Here is a 16,111-nt window from a genome sequence, read left to right on the forward strand (position 1 = left end):
CAGCTGTGTTCCTTTGCCCAGGCCTTGCTTCTTCTGGCTTTTGATAGTCTCTGCTTTTCCTTGTCTTGTGGCCATGTCACTCCATTCTCTGCCATTTCAGTTACCTTCCCCCTCCTCTTTCTGGAATCTCTGTGTGGTGTGTTTTCAGGACAATTGTGATTGTGTGATTGGATTAAGGGCCTACCTACAAAAATCCAAGATTATATTTTCATTTCCATAGGGAGACTGAGTTAGATTGGCAGACACTTACTAACTAAGGAGCATTTACACATTCCAGGAGTTAGGATATGGACATACATTCTGAGTCACCATCATTCAACCCACATAGTGACCAAACAAACAAAAATAACAACTAACCAAAAACATTCCTTTGACTTTATGGTGTCCAGAATCTTTGGGGGGGGTAGATATTTAAGTAATTACAAAATTCAGTTACATTTTATGTATAATTATAAATACATAGTTATGAATTATGGCCAGGTCTATAAAAGAAAATTACAAGGTTCTTTGAAAAATTACAACCAGGGGACTTCGTTAAAGAAAGGAGTTGGTCAGAACTCTCTGAACAAGTGATATTTAGACCAGTTGTCAATGCAGATGTGTGACTTAAGATTTTCAGAGAAGCTATTGGGAGAGGTGAGTGAGGCCATCTCAAGCAGCAGAACATCCCTCACCAAGGCCTGTGAGTGGAGGGGGGGGGGTTAGAAGTGCCTGCAGACCGCTGCCTCTGGAGTACACAGAACAAGATGGAATGTTGACTCCAAGTCAGATCATGGAGGACTTGGGAGCCTTTTTCTAAGTGATGCAAAGCTAAGGGCAAAGGGGTATCTTGGGTGTGTTTTGAACACAGTGTGTCAGGAGATAGGTTATGTCTTTTAAATCTTACTGTGACTGATATTTAGAATGTATGTTGCAGAAAAGCAGGAGAGAAATAAAAAACCACAAAGCACTATGTAGCAGATGGCCATGGGATATCAAGGGTGAAAGAAGTTACACGAAAGAAGGTTATGGACTTGAGTGATAGGTTCGAGAAAGGAATGGCCTGGCTTGGTAGGAAGCTGCTTTTAGAGAAGTATATACTAGTAAACACCCCTGGTTCCTCCTTGCACCTCAGCTTCTCTCCTTGGCTCTGCCATGCATTCCCCATGTTTCTTCATAAGCTCCAGCTGGACTACTATCAAGGCATCCTGATAGTTAGGCATTTTCATGTCCTCACATACTTTTGATTGATGTTTGCCAATGAAGACTTATGGTCACATTGACCAAATGGACTTGGACACTAGTGCTGTGGCAGATGTTACTTCCAGCTATATTTCCATTTATAAGGAGCTTAACATCTACTCTGGGAGATTACATTTGCAGAGGGGAGCCAGCCACGTAGAAAATTGCTCCAACACACAGCAAGAATCAAGACTGTAAGCAAGCAGCCACAATATAGACAAGAAGCAAAGCAAAGGAAAAGATCAGAGAGGTTTCATTTAAATTAGACTTCAGGTTTGAAAGGACTACAGTAAATGAGATCCAGGAAGGGAAATCCTGGAGGACACAGTGGGAACATAGTGTGAAGACAAGCTAGTGAAGGCAGTCACAAAAGGGCGGTGACTTGGTGCTGTTCTGTATGAGTGAACCTTCTAGAAGACGAAGTAGCAGAGCAGCAGAAGAAAACTCATTCACTGCAGGCATCTTTGTCCACCAGATTAGGGCATCAGGCTTGTGCAAGGTGATCACTCCCCCTTTCACTTCTACGGTCAATGGCATCATTAACACAATCACCATAATGGAACCTGATTCAATTTGACTCACAACTTCATTAGGTCCTTCAAAGTGCTTTTTACCAAGTTTTGGTAGAAAGTAAGAGAAACTGAATCTAACAAGGCTTAAGTGTTGAAAGGACTCTGTTGACCCAAATTATTGTTGAGGAGATGTTCCCTCTAGGCCATGACTCAGTAATACAAAAGGAATAAAATCCCTTCCCATCTCTTTGATTTGATCTCCTCCCTTCAGAGCCTAAGATGCTGCTCTTTGGGCTATATTCCTCCTTGTTAAAATTCGGAAAGAGGGTTAGGGATGTAGCTCAGTGGTAGAACACTTGTCAGCATGTTCAAGATGCTGGATTTGATCCTCAGCATGAAAAGAAATTTTTTTTTTAAGAAAAAGAAAACAATGTAGGCATTTTGTCATCTTTTCTGAGACTTATTGTGGCTGGATAAAGCTATCCTCTCTGCTGATCCTGGATCAGCCACTATGGCCATGAAGATGGAAGGTATCAACTGACACAACCTGAAAGCCTTGTGCTCCAATACAGAGCCGAGGGGGTCAGGGGACATCAGCCTCAGATATCAAATACTTCCTCACCTGGGGACTGAGATTTTTAGGCAGGATGAAATGGAGAGGGCTAGAGTAAGGTAAGGCCAGGTGAGGAGAAGGCAAACGAGTGTTCCTTGTAGAAATGATTCCTTTATTTCACAGCTGAGGAAATAGGGGGCCTCATAGTACTGATAGCTGCACAAGGATGAAATAGTTCTCTTTCTCTAAGAATGTCTCAGATGTCATGAGAAAAAAACATTAAATACACACATTGTTATGAGGTCCAGAAGATGAAAGGATGCTATATGCCCCCTGGACAGACATTATGTATTGTGTCATAGGCTGTGACCTTGCACAAGTTATTCAAGTTCTATTTTCTCCCAGGGGAAAATAGAAATAATAAAAGTTACTTCATGGGGTTGTTGAGAGGATGAGATGAAACTTTTATGCATACAGGTGACCCAATGCCTTTCTACTCATTGTGTGTCCAAACTTGCACGGTATCCAGGGAGGTAGCAAAGACATTCCATCTAAAAGATGGAATAGCCAAGGCTTAGTTATTACTTAGAAAACAAAGGTAAGTCTTGTGATTCCAAGTCTGACCCATTCCTTTTCCAGGGCACCATGTGCTTAATGAGATCCCCAGCTCTCTGTATCAATGCCTTCCAGTTAACAGGTTTTACACAGAAGGAACTACACATGCACATTATTATTAGCATAAAAATAGGTAATTATTATTTTTTCACATTGCATCATCACAGATGATCTTTATATTAGGCATTCTTTAGCAATGAATGACTGAACTATAGGGATTGCTGTTTATTCAGACAGTCATTAATTCTAAGTAAGAAATTAATTTCCTGTCACTCATGTTTCAAAGAGGAGGGTGACAACAGAGTCATAAGTAAGGGATATAATGGAATCTGGAAATTACCTAGCCCAACCTTTCAGTTCACAGATGTGGGAAAAGAAAACTAGAATGGAGAAGGTCACAGGGTTAATTAGTGGGAGAGCTGGGACTAGAACCCCTTCTCTTCACTTCTCTGCCCAAGTCTTGTCATTAAGCCATGAATGCTGATAGCTTGACTCCCATTTGCTTAGGACTCCCTGAAAGTTTAACATATGTTGAAGGTGTAAGGACAGAAAGATGCTTCATAGGATGAAGGTTCCCCAGTGAAAGTGTATTAAGCATCCTTCACAAATTCCCTTGTGCTGTATTAATTTTATCTTGATAATTTCTGCAATGTGCTTGTGGAGAAGGGGGACAGCTATCTGTCTATACTGAACGGTCTCATTTGAGTCTTGCCAATGTAAAGGTACGAACTAAAAACCTACATTAAAACAGCAAATTGCTTATGGTAACCATTGCATAATGAAGAAACACAATGAAGAATTACAGTTCAAATTACTTATCAGGTCTCTTCCATTTTCTAAGTTTTTAAAGTAGAAAATTGCACAGTATAATTACAGTAAGTTAATTTGCATTCATATTACAATTCAATGAGCAATTACATTCTTTTTATTTAAAAAAATATTTTATAAAATGTGATTTGCATCAGTATGTTTCTAGGAAGAGTGGTGACTTTTTTCCTTGTGAAGTTTTCATGCAAATTGAATGCAACTGATGTATTCCGGTATAAAACTGGGGCTGCTTGTGGGTGGATATGGGGCAGAGGAGCAGACAGCCATCTGAAGTATGACTATGTCTTCAGAGCTTATGGATTCTCCAAAGAATAATAGATACCAGGTTTTGGAAGGAAAACCTAAGATCTTATTGCTGGAGACCCCTTCTCCATTCCCTTTTACCATCTTGAATTTGAATTTCTCTATAGAATTCCTGCCAAGCCATTATCTAATCTCTATTTGATTAAGTCCTGTGCCAGGATATTCTTTGCCTTCTGATGACATCTACTTCATCACCAGGCAATGCTTTCATTTTCTGGAGGGTGGTTCCATTTTGATCTGATCATTGGTGTATTAATGTAATTTAAAGGACACATTTTACATATCCATTGCTCTCCAAGTGCCATGGATGACAGAGAATTCTTTTTTACATTGAGAGCAGAGTATTTTTTCCCTCTGGTACTTGTATTATTAGCATAAATGTCTAGGTTGGGCCATGATAAAGAAGTACACACAGCAGTTGTAAGGGCTTATTGGCTGCTCCATTTTTTTTCTTGTACCCGCTCTTCTTAATGATGTCTAAAGTAAAAGTGACATACATTGAAATGTGCAGATCTGTTTTCATAAAGGTGTTTGCTTATATAAACACTTTGTTTAAAATACCATTGAAACTTCACTGTACTCCTTTCAAGCCCATCCCTCTCCAAGGAGCCAACTGAAATCCTAATTTTTCTCATTGTAAATTTATTTTGTCTGCTCTTAGTTTTCACAAAAATGGAAACATAATAGTCTTCTCTTACACTTGGTCTTTCTCTTTCCCTCAATATGTTTTTAAGATTCATCCATGTTGCCACATATGTCTGTAAAGTACTTAATTTCTTGCACAGTCATATGCCAGTGTGTGAAGATTTTATGACTTGTTTGGCCATTCTGTATAGGATCTTTTGGATTGTTTCCAGTTTTACCTGTTGAGAACAGAGCTGCAATGTGCGCTTTAGTTTTCTTGAGTAAACACCTAGGAGAAATAAATATGTAAATACTAAAAGAGCTCATAAAGTATGTATGTGTGTAATTTGACAAAATTGGACCAGGTAATTTTCCAAAATGTAAAATCATTTATACTTTTATCAGTAATGTACAAGAGTTCTATAACTTCACCACCATTATTTAATGTCATCTGACTTTTTGAAGAGTCACTTTTACTAATTTTTTAGTGTGTGTGAATGTGTGTGTGAGTGTGTGTGTGTATACATGTATGTGTATGTTTGTCTATAGGTATATGCACCTGAGTGCAGGTGCCCATAGGGTCTAGAAGAGGGTGTCAGGTCCTCTGGAGCTGGAGTTATAGGCAGTTGTGAGCTACCTGATGTAGGCGGCGCAGGGGGGGGGGCGCGGGCGCTGAATTCTGGTCCTCTGTTGAGCCATCTTTCCAGCCCCATCATCACCCAACTTTTAGCCTGTAGTCATTTTAGTGAGTATGAAATAATGTCTCACTACGTATATGCATATGTTTCTCCCATTACTGATGTGCCTTTCCCCTACTGTGTTTATTGGTGCATTTTCTTTTGTGAAGTATCTATTTAGATCTTCTGTCCATTTTAATTAGGTTGTCTTTTTATTATTAATTACTAAGATTCTATGTTTTTCAAGATTTAAGTCCTTTGTCAGATATGCATATTGTGAATGTTTCTTTTCAGGCTTGTGGCTTACCATTTAATTTTCTTAATGTTGTCTATTAATCAACAGCTTTAAATTTTGATTAAGCCAAATTTATTATGTTATACTCAGTGATTTTTGCATCCTCTCCATGGAAACTGAACATACTTCCAAATCATGAAGACAGGGCTCGCTAGTACAGTGTTTTTTTTTAAGTGTTTCTGTGTAGCCCAGGCTGGCCTCAAACTCATCCTCCTCTTGCTGCAACATCTCACATGGTGGAACCAGACATGTGCCTCTCTGTCTGAAATCATCCAGAACCTTTACCATTTCAGCTATACCTTTTGTTCTAACATATGTTGCAAAGTGGGGTACAGCTCTTTCCTGCTTCCCCAGCTGTTCCTGCCAGATGCCTTAAAGACTGTTGTCACTTCTTTGAATTACAGTGTCTTTGGGAGGAAAACAAATCAGCAACTGAATTATGTTTGTCCATTTCTGGGTTCTCTATTCTGTTCTAGTGATTATTTATTTCATTGTCTTAATCATCCTGTTTTGATTACTACCACTTAGGACATGTCATAAAATCAGTGTAGGACAAACCCTCTAGAGCTGTTCTTCTTTCTTGAAAATATTCTGGCTTTTCTGAGTTCCTCTGCATTCTTATACACATTTCAATATTCTTAATTCCTTGAAAAAATGTATTGGAATTCTTATTGTAACTTCATTAAATGCACATTTCAATTAGAAGATCATTGATATTTTAATAATAACAATTATTCTAAACCATGAACATGGTATACATCTCTACATTCTTGAATTTGCCTTGGCTTTTTTTAAATCTGGGATGTGTAAGTTTTTGTGAACAAGCCTTATATAGCTTATGTTCATCTACTTTGAAGTATTGTATGCTGGACTATAGTAAGTTGCATTTTATCTGTGGTGTAGTAAGCATTAAGCTGAATGCTGTCTAGAAAGAACATAGCATAATATTTAGTATAGAGAATTATTTTTATTAAAGTGAAAAAACTCCTACAAGTCAAACTGTCTTAAGTAAAAGAGGAAATATATTTACAAGTTAGAAAAGTCTATGGAAGAGATGGTAGCTGTTTTTAGGTAAGGCTAATCCAAATACTCTAAGAGTCTTCTTAAGTCTCTATTTCTCAACTTCTTACCACTCTCATTCTCTTTTTGCTTCATACTTTAACATCTTTTCTCCACTGTTATACATGGGTCTAATTTCTTGCCAGGATTGAGTCCAGCACTAAGAAGAAAGTATCTTCTGCAACCACACTACCCTAGGTACACGGTACATCTCCAATTTGGTGTGGCCAAGAGATACATTTCTCTTTGTCACCTGTCTGTCCCTGGGCTGGAGGTATAATCTTCTTTATCAGTAAGAAAAAAAAAGGATCAGGTAGAGAAACGGTAAACCAATGAAATAGAATCAAGGTATTATTTTACAAGAGGGGAGAATCCCACCCCCAGCAGCAAACAGCACAAACATGCAGCCCCTTAATTACAGAAGCAACAATGTACACTTGCTGGGTTGTATGCTATGCTGAAGATTCTGCTGTTTCCATGACACACCATAGGTGCCAGACTCTCAGTCATTTCCCACTCTTTTCATCTGTCCCCGCCCCCAATACTAACATCACTTACACTCCACTTTACGGGTGAAAAAAAATTGGGAGTTTGTATTGGAGCCTAAGAGCCCTCTGATAGCCACTTAGGCTCTCTACTTTGTTTCTACTGTGCATTTAGCTATAAAGAGCAGATTGGTGGGAGAACTGCCGTCCCCACATTGCCATCCCCTGCTTTCTCCTGGAGAATGAAAGGGGTGCTATTTATAGCTGCTGGAGAGCAGAGTCAAGCTTAGTAACTCCACCATGCCACCTTTCCCTGGAGTCAGACTGGCTGGGGTCGGATGAAGAAGGCATTCTCTGTTTCATGAAGTACCATAGAAATGTTTTTAATTGTCTTTTTGACCACAGAAGAAAAGTAGCAATTGGATGCTTTACTTGTGTCTCATATGGAAAACAACATCTTGGTAAGAGGGTTAAGACATTTTTCAAAATATTTATCTTTTTAAAAAAGTGCATCCCTGCATTTCCACCCTAAATTAAATACAGCAAGCAGAGCTGTACAAGTGGTTTATGCTTGCCTCTCAAGGGTCAATTGTAGCTACCCTCAAAAAAGGACTCTGTCTTCTTTCACATAACCCTTCTTTCTCTGACTTGAAATTCTGGTCCAAAATGCCTCTCCAGTTCATTCATCTAGCACCTAATTGTGTTTCGAAATGTTCCCCCCTTTTTTTTGAATGAGGTCCATATCACCCACCCCTACTCTTTTCCCAACCTGGATTCAATACAAATGTTGATGCTCTTCTAACATCAGGCCCATCATAGTTTTAACCCCAGTGCCATTTGATGGTGTGTTTTGTGGGCGATTTTCTCTGTTCTCTGCTGAGATCTTACATTGCACCTTGTAGAGTAAGCATTGCTTTTATTGATCTTATTTTATTTTATTTTAAACAAAGTGAGACTTTTTCTTCTCAAATACAGATTTTGAGCATGACAAGAATTTCTCTAAAAGGCTTAATATAGAGGCTTAATGTACCTTCTGTATTAACCTTTGAGATTTTATTCATTCTATACTAGTATCTTTCGAGTATATGATGCCTCTGACATGCAGGGCAGGTTTTCCTACTAATCATTTTTTAAGTTATATGAATTTGGAACTTTATATGTATATTAACATTTGCATAATCTTGGCATATGTAAGTGCTACTGACCACTTAATAAATAGTAAGTATTCCAAAGCTAAGCAAATGATTCCATTTACAATAGCATAAAAAAAGAGGAGAATGTTTAGGAGGAGTAATTTTAACCAAGGAGATGAATAATTTTTACTCTGAATTCATAAGACAGCAAGTAAAACTATTAAAGATCACAAACAAAAGGAAACACAGCCCAAGTGGGAGAATTAATATCAGTGTCCCTACCTACCCAAAGTAGTCTTCAGATCCAGTACATTACTACCAAAGTTCTAGTGACATTTTTGTAAAACAAAAAATTTATCAAAAATCCTAAAATTCTATGGAACCACAAAAGACCCTGATAAACTGAAACCTAAGCCAACCATACCTGTTTTCAAAGCATATTTTAGAGATATGGTAATCAAAACAATATGATACTGTCATCAGAACTGATAGATTAGGCCAACAGAACAAACTAGAGCTAGCCTAGAGACAAATGACCACATACCAAGACTACACAGGAGAAAGGACGTGCAGTAAATGGTGCTGGGAAAACTATCCCCTTACAAGGAAGAGGAAATCAACCTCTTCTTACACTTTATACAAAACCAATTCAAATTGGATTAAAAACTTACGTGTAAGATCTGCACCACAAGAACTCTAGACCAAAACATCTGGCTAAGTCTTTTTGACATTTGGTCTTGACAATGATAAAAACAAACAACCAAACCAAACCAAACCGAACAAAATAAAAAGAATCTGATACCAAAGGCATAGGCAACAAAAGACATAAACGAAGTGGGCTGCATCCAATTTGAAAGCTTTTCCAATGCCACAGAAACCATCAGTGGCTTAGAAAGGTAGGGAAAGGCAGCTTTGAGAGTGGGAGAAACCTTTTCAGATGTTGTGTTTGATTAGTGGTTAGTACCCACGACATAAGAACTCAGAGAACTTACTTGCAAAGCATGATCAGCTTGGTCACAAGATGGCAAAGGACCCGAACATATGTTTTCCTCCACAAGAAGACATGGATGACAACAGGTGTATGAAAAGTTCCCAGATCTGAATCAAACACACAAAGATGTAGAACTGCATACCTCCTGCAATGATTGGTATATAAAAAAAAGGCAGCTTGGAACAATTATTAGTAAAGATGTGGATAAGAAAGAACCCCTCCCTGTGCATTGCTGGTGGGATTGGGAGTTGTTACACCTGTTTTGGAAAACAGTAAGGAGGTTCTTCAAAAATCGAAAGTAGAGCTCCTTTCTAGGTATGTATCTCCAGGAAAGGGACTGATTTTCTCAGAGAGATAATCTGAACTTCCTTGTTTGTTATAGCAAATTCATAATAAAATCAATGTAATGCTTGTGTTGACAGAGATATGGTTTAAGAAAATGTGGTGTGTGTGGCTTCCACAATGGAACATTATTAAGCCTTAAAAAGAAGGAAAGCCTGGCATTTGTGACAACATGGTCAATGCTCAATTTCACTATTCTACAAGAAATAAGCCATGTACAGAAAGATATACAGCATGATTTCATATACATGGAATCTAAACAAGACGAAGCCATAAAATCAGAGTAGCATGGGGGTGTTCATGAGTTACAGGGTAAGACAAATGTGGAGATTGCTGTCAAGGGTATTAACCTTTGTTATAAGTTCTGGAGGTCTTGAGTACCACAAGGTGAGGTCAGTACATTTAATAATAATCTACTATGCACTTGACATTTTTTTAGGGACTAGATCTTCAGTGAACTTATCACACATGCAAAAAAAAGTAACTATGTGAGGTAATGAATATGTTAATTATCTCAATGGTGCTAATCATTTCACAATGTGAACATATGTCAAAACATCGTATTGTGCACCTTAAATATATACACTACCGACTTGTCAACCATCCAACAATAAAGATGTAAGAAAAGACCTCCAAAATTAGAGCCCATTGCATACCATCCAACAAGACATATACTTGGAAAATTGTAGGAATAAACAGGGTTTTGAAAGTACACAATTTACAAGGGCATCACAAAGGCTCTGCATTATTTTCTTTAGGGCAGTGGTTATCACCCACAGGATTTATGACATGTGACCACAGGTCTTGTTCCCAGTCATGGGTCAGTTGTCTTAACCGACTCTCTGAGGGCTTGTCAATCACATGAGCAGGGATGACTTATGAAGCTCAGTAGCTCACCTCTTTGCCCTTCTTTGTGCAACTCATTTCACATCTCTGTCCAGTGGACTGAGCCTTTTACACAGACCTCGATGTGCAGAATGGGCCCTGCCAATGTTTGATGAATCAAAATGAACTATTTGGGAGATATTCTGGGAAGAGAACTGATGTCTCCAGGGCAGTTGTCCTTCTGCCTATATCTCATTGAAGGCTCATTGAGTGAAGTGTTCACTATCACTGGAATGCTGAAAATATAGACACACAGAGAGAGGGCCTGCCAGAGGTGAAGAAGTCCTATCAGATTTCAAAGTCCATGTTGTAAAGGTTGTATGAGAAATATCTCAAACTGCCTGTAGTGGAATAAGTAATATATACAGCTTCACTATTCTTATTACTTTGCTGTGTCTCAGAGTAGATGATGAAAGCACATTTATTGATTTTTTTCTTTATGCCATACTTAATACAAATTACACTGGTATTTTCAAAAGAACAGCAGTAAAGCCCCACACCTTATCTTTCAGATGAGCTATTTCTTGACATTTAGTGAAGTGACAAAATGTTCTTTAAGATTTCGTTCAGATTAACCAGGAAGGCCCTGAGGACTACAGTGGGCAGCTTGTGCCTATACATCACATTTTCTTCCAGGCTTGCGATAGGAACAGCTGCGGCTTGTTGCCCCCACTGGATTTCATGGGAATCTGCCCAGTTTCCATGGTGGACTTTGTCCAACACTGAAGAGAGATAGAGTTTTACATTCTATTACATTGTATGGCTTGGCCAACTCACTTTCCCAGTTCCTTCTGACGTCTGTAGCCACCATGCCAGGTAAAAACAGGAGGCAGGGGGCAGGTACAGTCGGACCTTAGATATGGGCTCTTAAAATGCATATCAACGCAATGGAAATTTCAAAGCTGTCCTTATAACCTAGAGGATTTGAGACTTTTGTGTTGGTCTTATTGTTTTGTTTTGCAGTCTCTAGAAAGTCGAACTTACGCTGCATCATCCAAGGTTTGGCCTTCTCCAGCCCTTAGAAATGACCAACACTCATGTACACTCTTCCCTATTTTCCCACGACTTCTCACATTTCTCTTTCTTTTCATGGTGTGGCATTCATAGTCCAGGGACTTGTCTTCACGGATAGTGAAAGTGAAATGTTTTCTTGATCGCAGTGGAGGAGTTCCCTAGCCAGTCTCAACTCCGCTCAGGGTGTAGAACAATAGCTGGTATCCAGCTCCTCCCACTTTCTGGAACTTTTGTAAAAGTTGGAGAGAATCCGGTGGGGACTCCGTGGTCACCCCAGGAGATTGTCAGCCACCCCAGAGTTAGATGGAACCATCAAGAATGGAACCTCTCTGCCAAACTGGGGGGCATTTTCTCTGATCAGCTCTTCTCCGTGGAGTGTATCCTGCCAATGACCTCAGGAATTTTTTCTTGTCTCTATGTAAATTGCTATCTTTTCAGAGGTGCCTGACAGCCAAGTATGCAGGGCCTCCATTTGTACAGAAGCTGTTATTATGGGATAAGTGTAATGGCTCGTGAATTTTGTGGAGGAAGGGAGGGTCTCCAGATGACTTTGTACGAACCAGCCACGGACCTATTGACTCCACAAGCAGCGCATTAGGCTAAATATTTTTAGCCCATTGACTCTAGAGGTAATAACCCTAAATGCATCATTAAATTTTCATGGGTGAGTAACAGAAGCTACCAGAAAAAAAAATCCCCCCAAAACAAGCCACCACATTAACTTTATTATCACCCAGCTGGAGGGCAGGAGTGTGGCCCCTCAAAAGAAGAGCAAACTTTAAAAGCAAGTGTTGCCTCCTCTTCCTTTGCTCTTGGGCACCCGGCTCCTAGGGGGCAGCAGGAGATTTTCGCACTACACCCTTCCACCTAGCATTCAAGCCTCTGGAGACAAGTATGCCACACTGGCCTTGACAAAGCTGAATCCAATCTCAAGGTGGAAAAATTTCCGACTAATCCAATTATTTTTTGCCACTCGGTGTTTCTGAGATCTTTGTAAGATAGGACCTGAAGAGCCTTCTTTGGCACAACAGGTTCTAATTTGCAGGACGGTCCAGGGCCCTGCATTCTAAGAATGGAGTAGGGAAAAACAAGTTAACTGGGGCCCGTGTGCCCTCAGGGGCACAGAAAGCTGCCTAGAGCTGAGGAAATCATGACAGGTGCAAGACAATATAGCCCTGGAAATGTCAATAAAAGGTGGGTGAAGCCGGCCCCGGTGGCTGGGAGAGAGCGCCCCCTTCTGTCAAGGGGCGCGGGGCAAGAAGCTCGCACAGCCTCCACTTGGCTCGGCGCCCTCTCTACTTGTGTGCAGGGAGGCTTGGCTAAAAGCAGACGCTGGAGAAACGCAGGAGTCCGGGCGGGAGCTGCGGAGGCTACTGAGGAGCGTGGTCCGCTCTCAGCGCGCCCCCCTCCGCGGAGAACGGCAGGGCGGGGACCCCAGGCTCTCGGCTCCGCTCGGTCTCCACTCCCGGGATGGAGGACGAGCGCAGGGGCTGGAGAAGCGCGACCGCAAGCCGCGGCGCCCCCGCTCGCCCGCTCGCTGGCTCTTCCTCTTCGTTGTCGCCGCGGCGACTCGGCTGAGCTATCGGAGTGCGCTCGGGCGGCGCACAGAGCGCCCCGGCGGGAGAAGGAGCCGGAGTGGACCGGCGCGGAACGCGCTGTTGGCCGGGAGCTAGCAGGTGAGCGGCGGGGCTGGCGCGGGGCGGGGGCTGCGGGAGGAGGCGGGTCTGCGCACCGCACAGGGTCCGGTCTCCTCCCCCTGCTCTGACGCGCGCCCGTGGCTTCCCGGGGAGGATGGACCCAGATCCGCGCTCACCCGGGCTTCCCCGGGCTGGAGAGCGCATCTGAGTGCGGCCGCCCGCAGGGCATGGAGAGCCGCGTTTCGGGCGGCTTCCGCAGCCGAGGAGGAGGAGGATGCTCCGGGGAGCCGAGGTGAGAGGTGCGGCGAGGGGCAGGCGACGGACCCCCGAGTTGAGTGCGCGCAGGTGGCCCGCGGGGACCCGGCTTCGGCGAGCCTGAGTGGCTCGGCTGGGGCCCGCGAACCCGGGTGTGGAGGAGGGTTTTCGGGGGCGAGTCTCTCGGGAATTTGGCCCGAGGTGCTGTGCACTGGTGACTGCCGCAGTTGTCTATCCTCTCCCACCACTTGCTTGCGAGGGGAGGCGACCCTGCGTCTCCTTCCCGGTCGGTCCCCACTTCCATCGCCCCACTTCTGAACACGCGCGATCCTCTCTTTAGGCTCGCCTACCCAAGCCCCTCGCCTGTCGCCGGACCCCCTGCACCCTCCCTCCCTCTGTCCCGGCTCTAGCCACCCCGAGGCTGCCTTCTGCCACTCTTGGACCTGCTGAGTTCTCGCTAAGCCTCCTCCCCGCCTCGCTAGTGGCGCCGGCGGGTGCGACCTCTTTCCCCACTCCGCGGAGCCCGCGTTCTCACTTCTCTACATCCCTGCAGTTCTGTGGTTCCACCTCGACCCCTGCGTTAATCGGACTCATCTCAACCAAACCAATCCTTTGCGCTGGACCGCAATCTTTCTTTGGGTCCCTCTCCCGGGTGTTCCCTGTGGCGCTCCCTCCACCATTAGGTCTTCAGGCCCTTGGTCACCCGCCACTCCCCTCGCAGCCGGCCCTCTCCTCCAACTCCGTACCCCACGGTCTGTCTCCAAAGCAAAAGCAGGATTTTCTTGCTGGGGAAACTTTGATTCCCCGTGGTTAGTCTCATAAAGGAGCCGTACGACCCGGTCTCAGCCGCCAAAGGAACCCGGGGTTAGGAGTCTTGATTTTGGGGTGGTTGTGTTGCGGCGCCAGGGAAGGTACTGGGTGAGTCTACAAAGTGCATTTCCACACCCTGCTGGTCATTGCCTCTGCTGGCTGCGTCCCACGGAGTATGCTGGTGACTCCTGGTGGGAGGGTGCGTCTTTACTGCACTTTTAAAGGCGCTTTTTCTTTTTCTTTCTTTCTCTATTTTCTTTTGGGGTGGTGCTGGTGGACCCGGCCGGGTGGGCAGGGATAGCTGCATGGCAAAGTGGTACCATTAGGCTGCTGCGTGGTCTGGTAGCCGACCCTCCGCACTGTGTTTCACTGGTTGTAAATGGGCCCCAACCCCCATCTGCATCACACAAGTCCTCATTGTTGGGGGTCTGCGGGGTATTTCCGCCTGGGCTGGGAGAGTGAAGGAATGGGGTGGGGGCGGGGAGCCTGAGGCTCTTGGCGGCGGGCGGGCGCTGGAGACGTGGAGAGCGCCGCGGCGCGGGCAAGTGCGAGCTCGGATGTGTGTTTCTGAGGCAGGGTACGTGCCCGCGTGGGTCGGTGCCTGCGTGTGCGTTTGTATGTCTGCGCACGCCTGTGTTTAGCTTCCTGAGAGAAAGAGAGCCCCGAGTGGAGAGATTGTGGAGGCCGGAGCACCATTCTCTTCCGGAGCTGGTCCGGCAGGCAGCGAGGCCTCCAGAAAGATACAATGCCAAACTCTGGCTGAGAGATCTTTGCCTTGCTTCCCACTTCTTCCCTGCTCTTCTTGAGTGGAGCTGGCGCATTAGACACACTTTCACAATGTTGATGGTTTTGAATAAAGGCCTTGTGGGGGTTCCGCTGACACTTCCGAACACTTAACATGTTTTCAAGTAATCATATAAATTAAAGGTGGCTTACATTCAGAACCTCCTAATTATCCAGTTCACGTTTGTACATTCATGTGCCAATTATGGGTCTTCGGGAAATCCATAAAATTATAAACCATCCCCACCCCCTGAATTAGCACCCATTGTTTTTATTATCTCCCAAGATGAGCAATTCTGGATGGAGCCCTGAGTTGCGCAGGCAAAAAAAAAAAAAAAAATAGAAGTACCACGGGATGAGGTGAGATGGAGTACAAACGCCCCCTTCCCATCTCATTCCCTTCCTATCCTGACAAGGCTTGGTGGCTCTTCTGGAGACTGAAAGGGATCAAAGATTTTCTTGATTTCCCATTGAGCAGGGCGACCTAATCAAAGATGTATAAAAGTCAACTTCTAAGCAATCAAATTGTCTGCTGCTGTCCTTGATTGAAACCCTAGCATTCAAATGGAGTATTGAAGAACTCTCAGAAATGGCTTTTGAAGTGCTATTGTTCTTTTCCATACACACGGGCCCTCTTAGAGGTTTAGGAAGTTCAAATGCGGTGATGTGAAAGGACAGACTTTGTAACTATTTGGCAGCGCAGGATCTGCCGCAGGAGAGACGAGACCAAAGTGGGAAATGAAAACATGTTGTTACTGTATTCCTGGGAACCAGGTGGCTCGCAAGTGAAGATGTGCTTTTTGCTCATGAACTGGGCAATTAGATCTCCCGAAATCGGACTTAAAAGATGATTTTTTTTTTTTAGTTGAGGATTCTATTTATTTATTATTTTTTGGCGGTTTTCTTAAGGTCTGAATAGGCTTGTCTGAAACATTTAATCATGTTCATTGTACTCAACAATAAAATCTGAATAAAAATTACTTATTGTTGACGAATCCCATCTCACAGGCTGTTTCACAGTATGTCTCATTTGCAAGCAACACCATTGTGTGAGGCTGCAGGGGAGAGCTTCCATCCCTTATTGTTCCT

General features: G+C 43.2%; 1 protein-coding gene across 9 annotated transcripts in view; it reads left to right on the forward strand.

The window, feature by feature from the left end:
* Dab1 (DAB adaptor protein 1) overlaps positions 1 to 16,111 on the forward strand; it is a 1,142,636-nt gene that overhangs the window by 746,735 nt on the left and 379,790 nt on the right. The window contains exon 1 of one of the 9 annotated variants that reach the window (XM_037203411.1): positions 8,133 to 13,213. The exons of 7 other annotated variants lie outside the window; for them this stretch is intronic. The gene's annotated coding sequence lies outside the window, so the exon portion shown is untranslated. Of the gene's footprint in view, positions 1 to 8,132; positions 13,214 to 13,248; positions 13,467 to 16,111 lie in introns of those variants that run through there. One more of the 9 variants, XM_037203410.1, reaches the window with a different exon arrangement.

This window comes from Peromyscus leucopus, chromosome 2 (genome assembly GCF_004664715.2).
Source record: "Peromyscus leucopus breed LL Stock chromosome 2, UCI_PerLeu_2.1, whole genome shotgun sequence".
In the NCBI taxonomy this organism is placed as follows: domain Eukaryota; kingdom Metazoa; phylum Chordata; class Mammalia; order Rodentia; family Cricetidae; genus Peromyscus; species Peromyscus leucopus.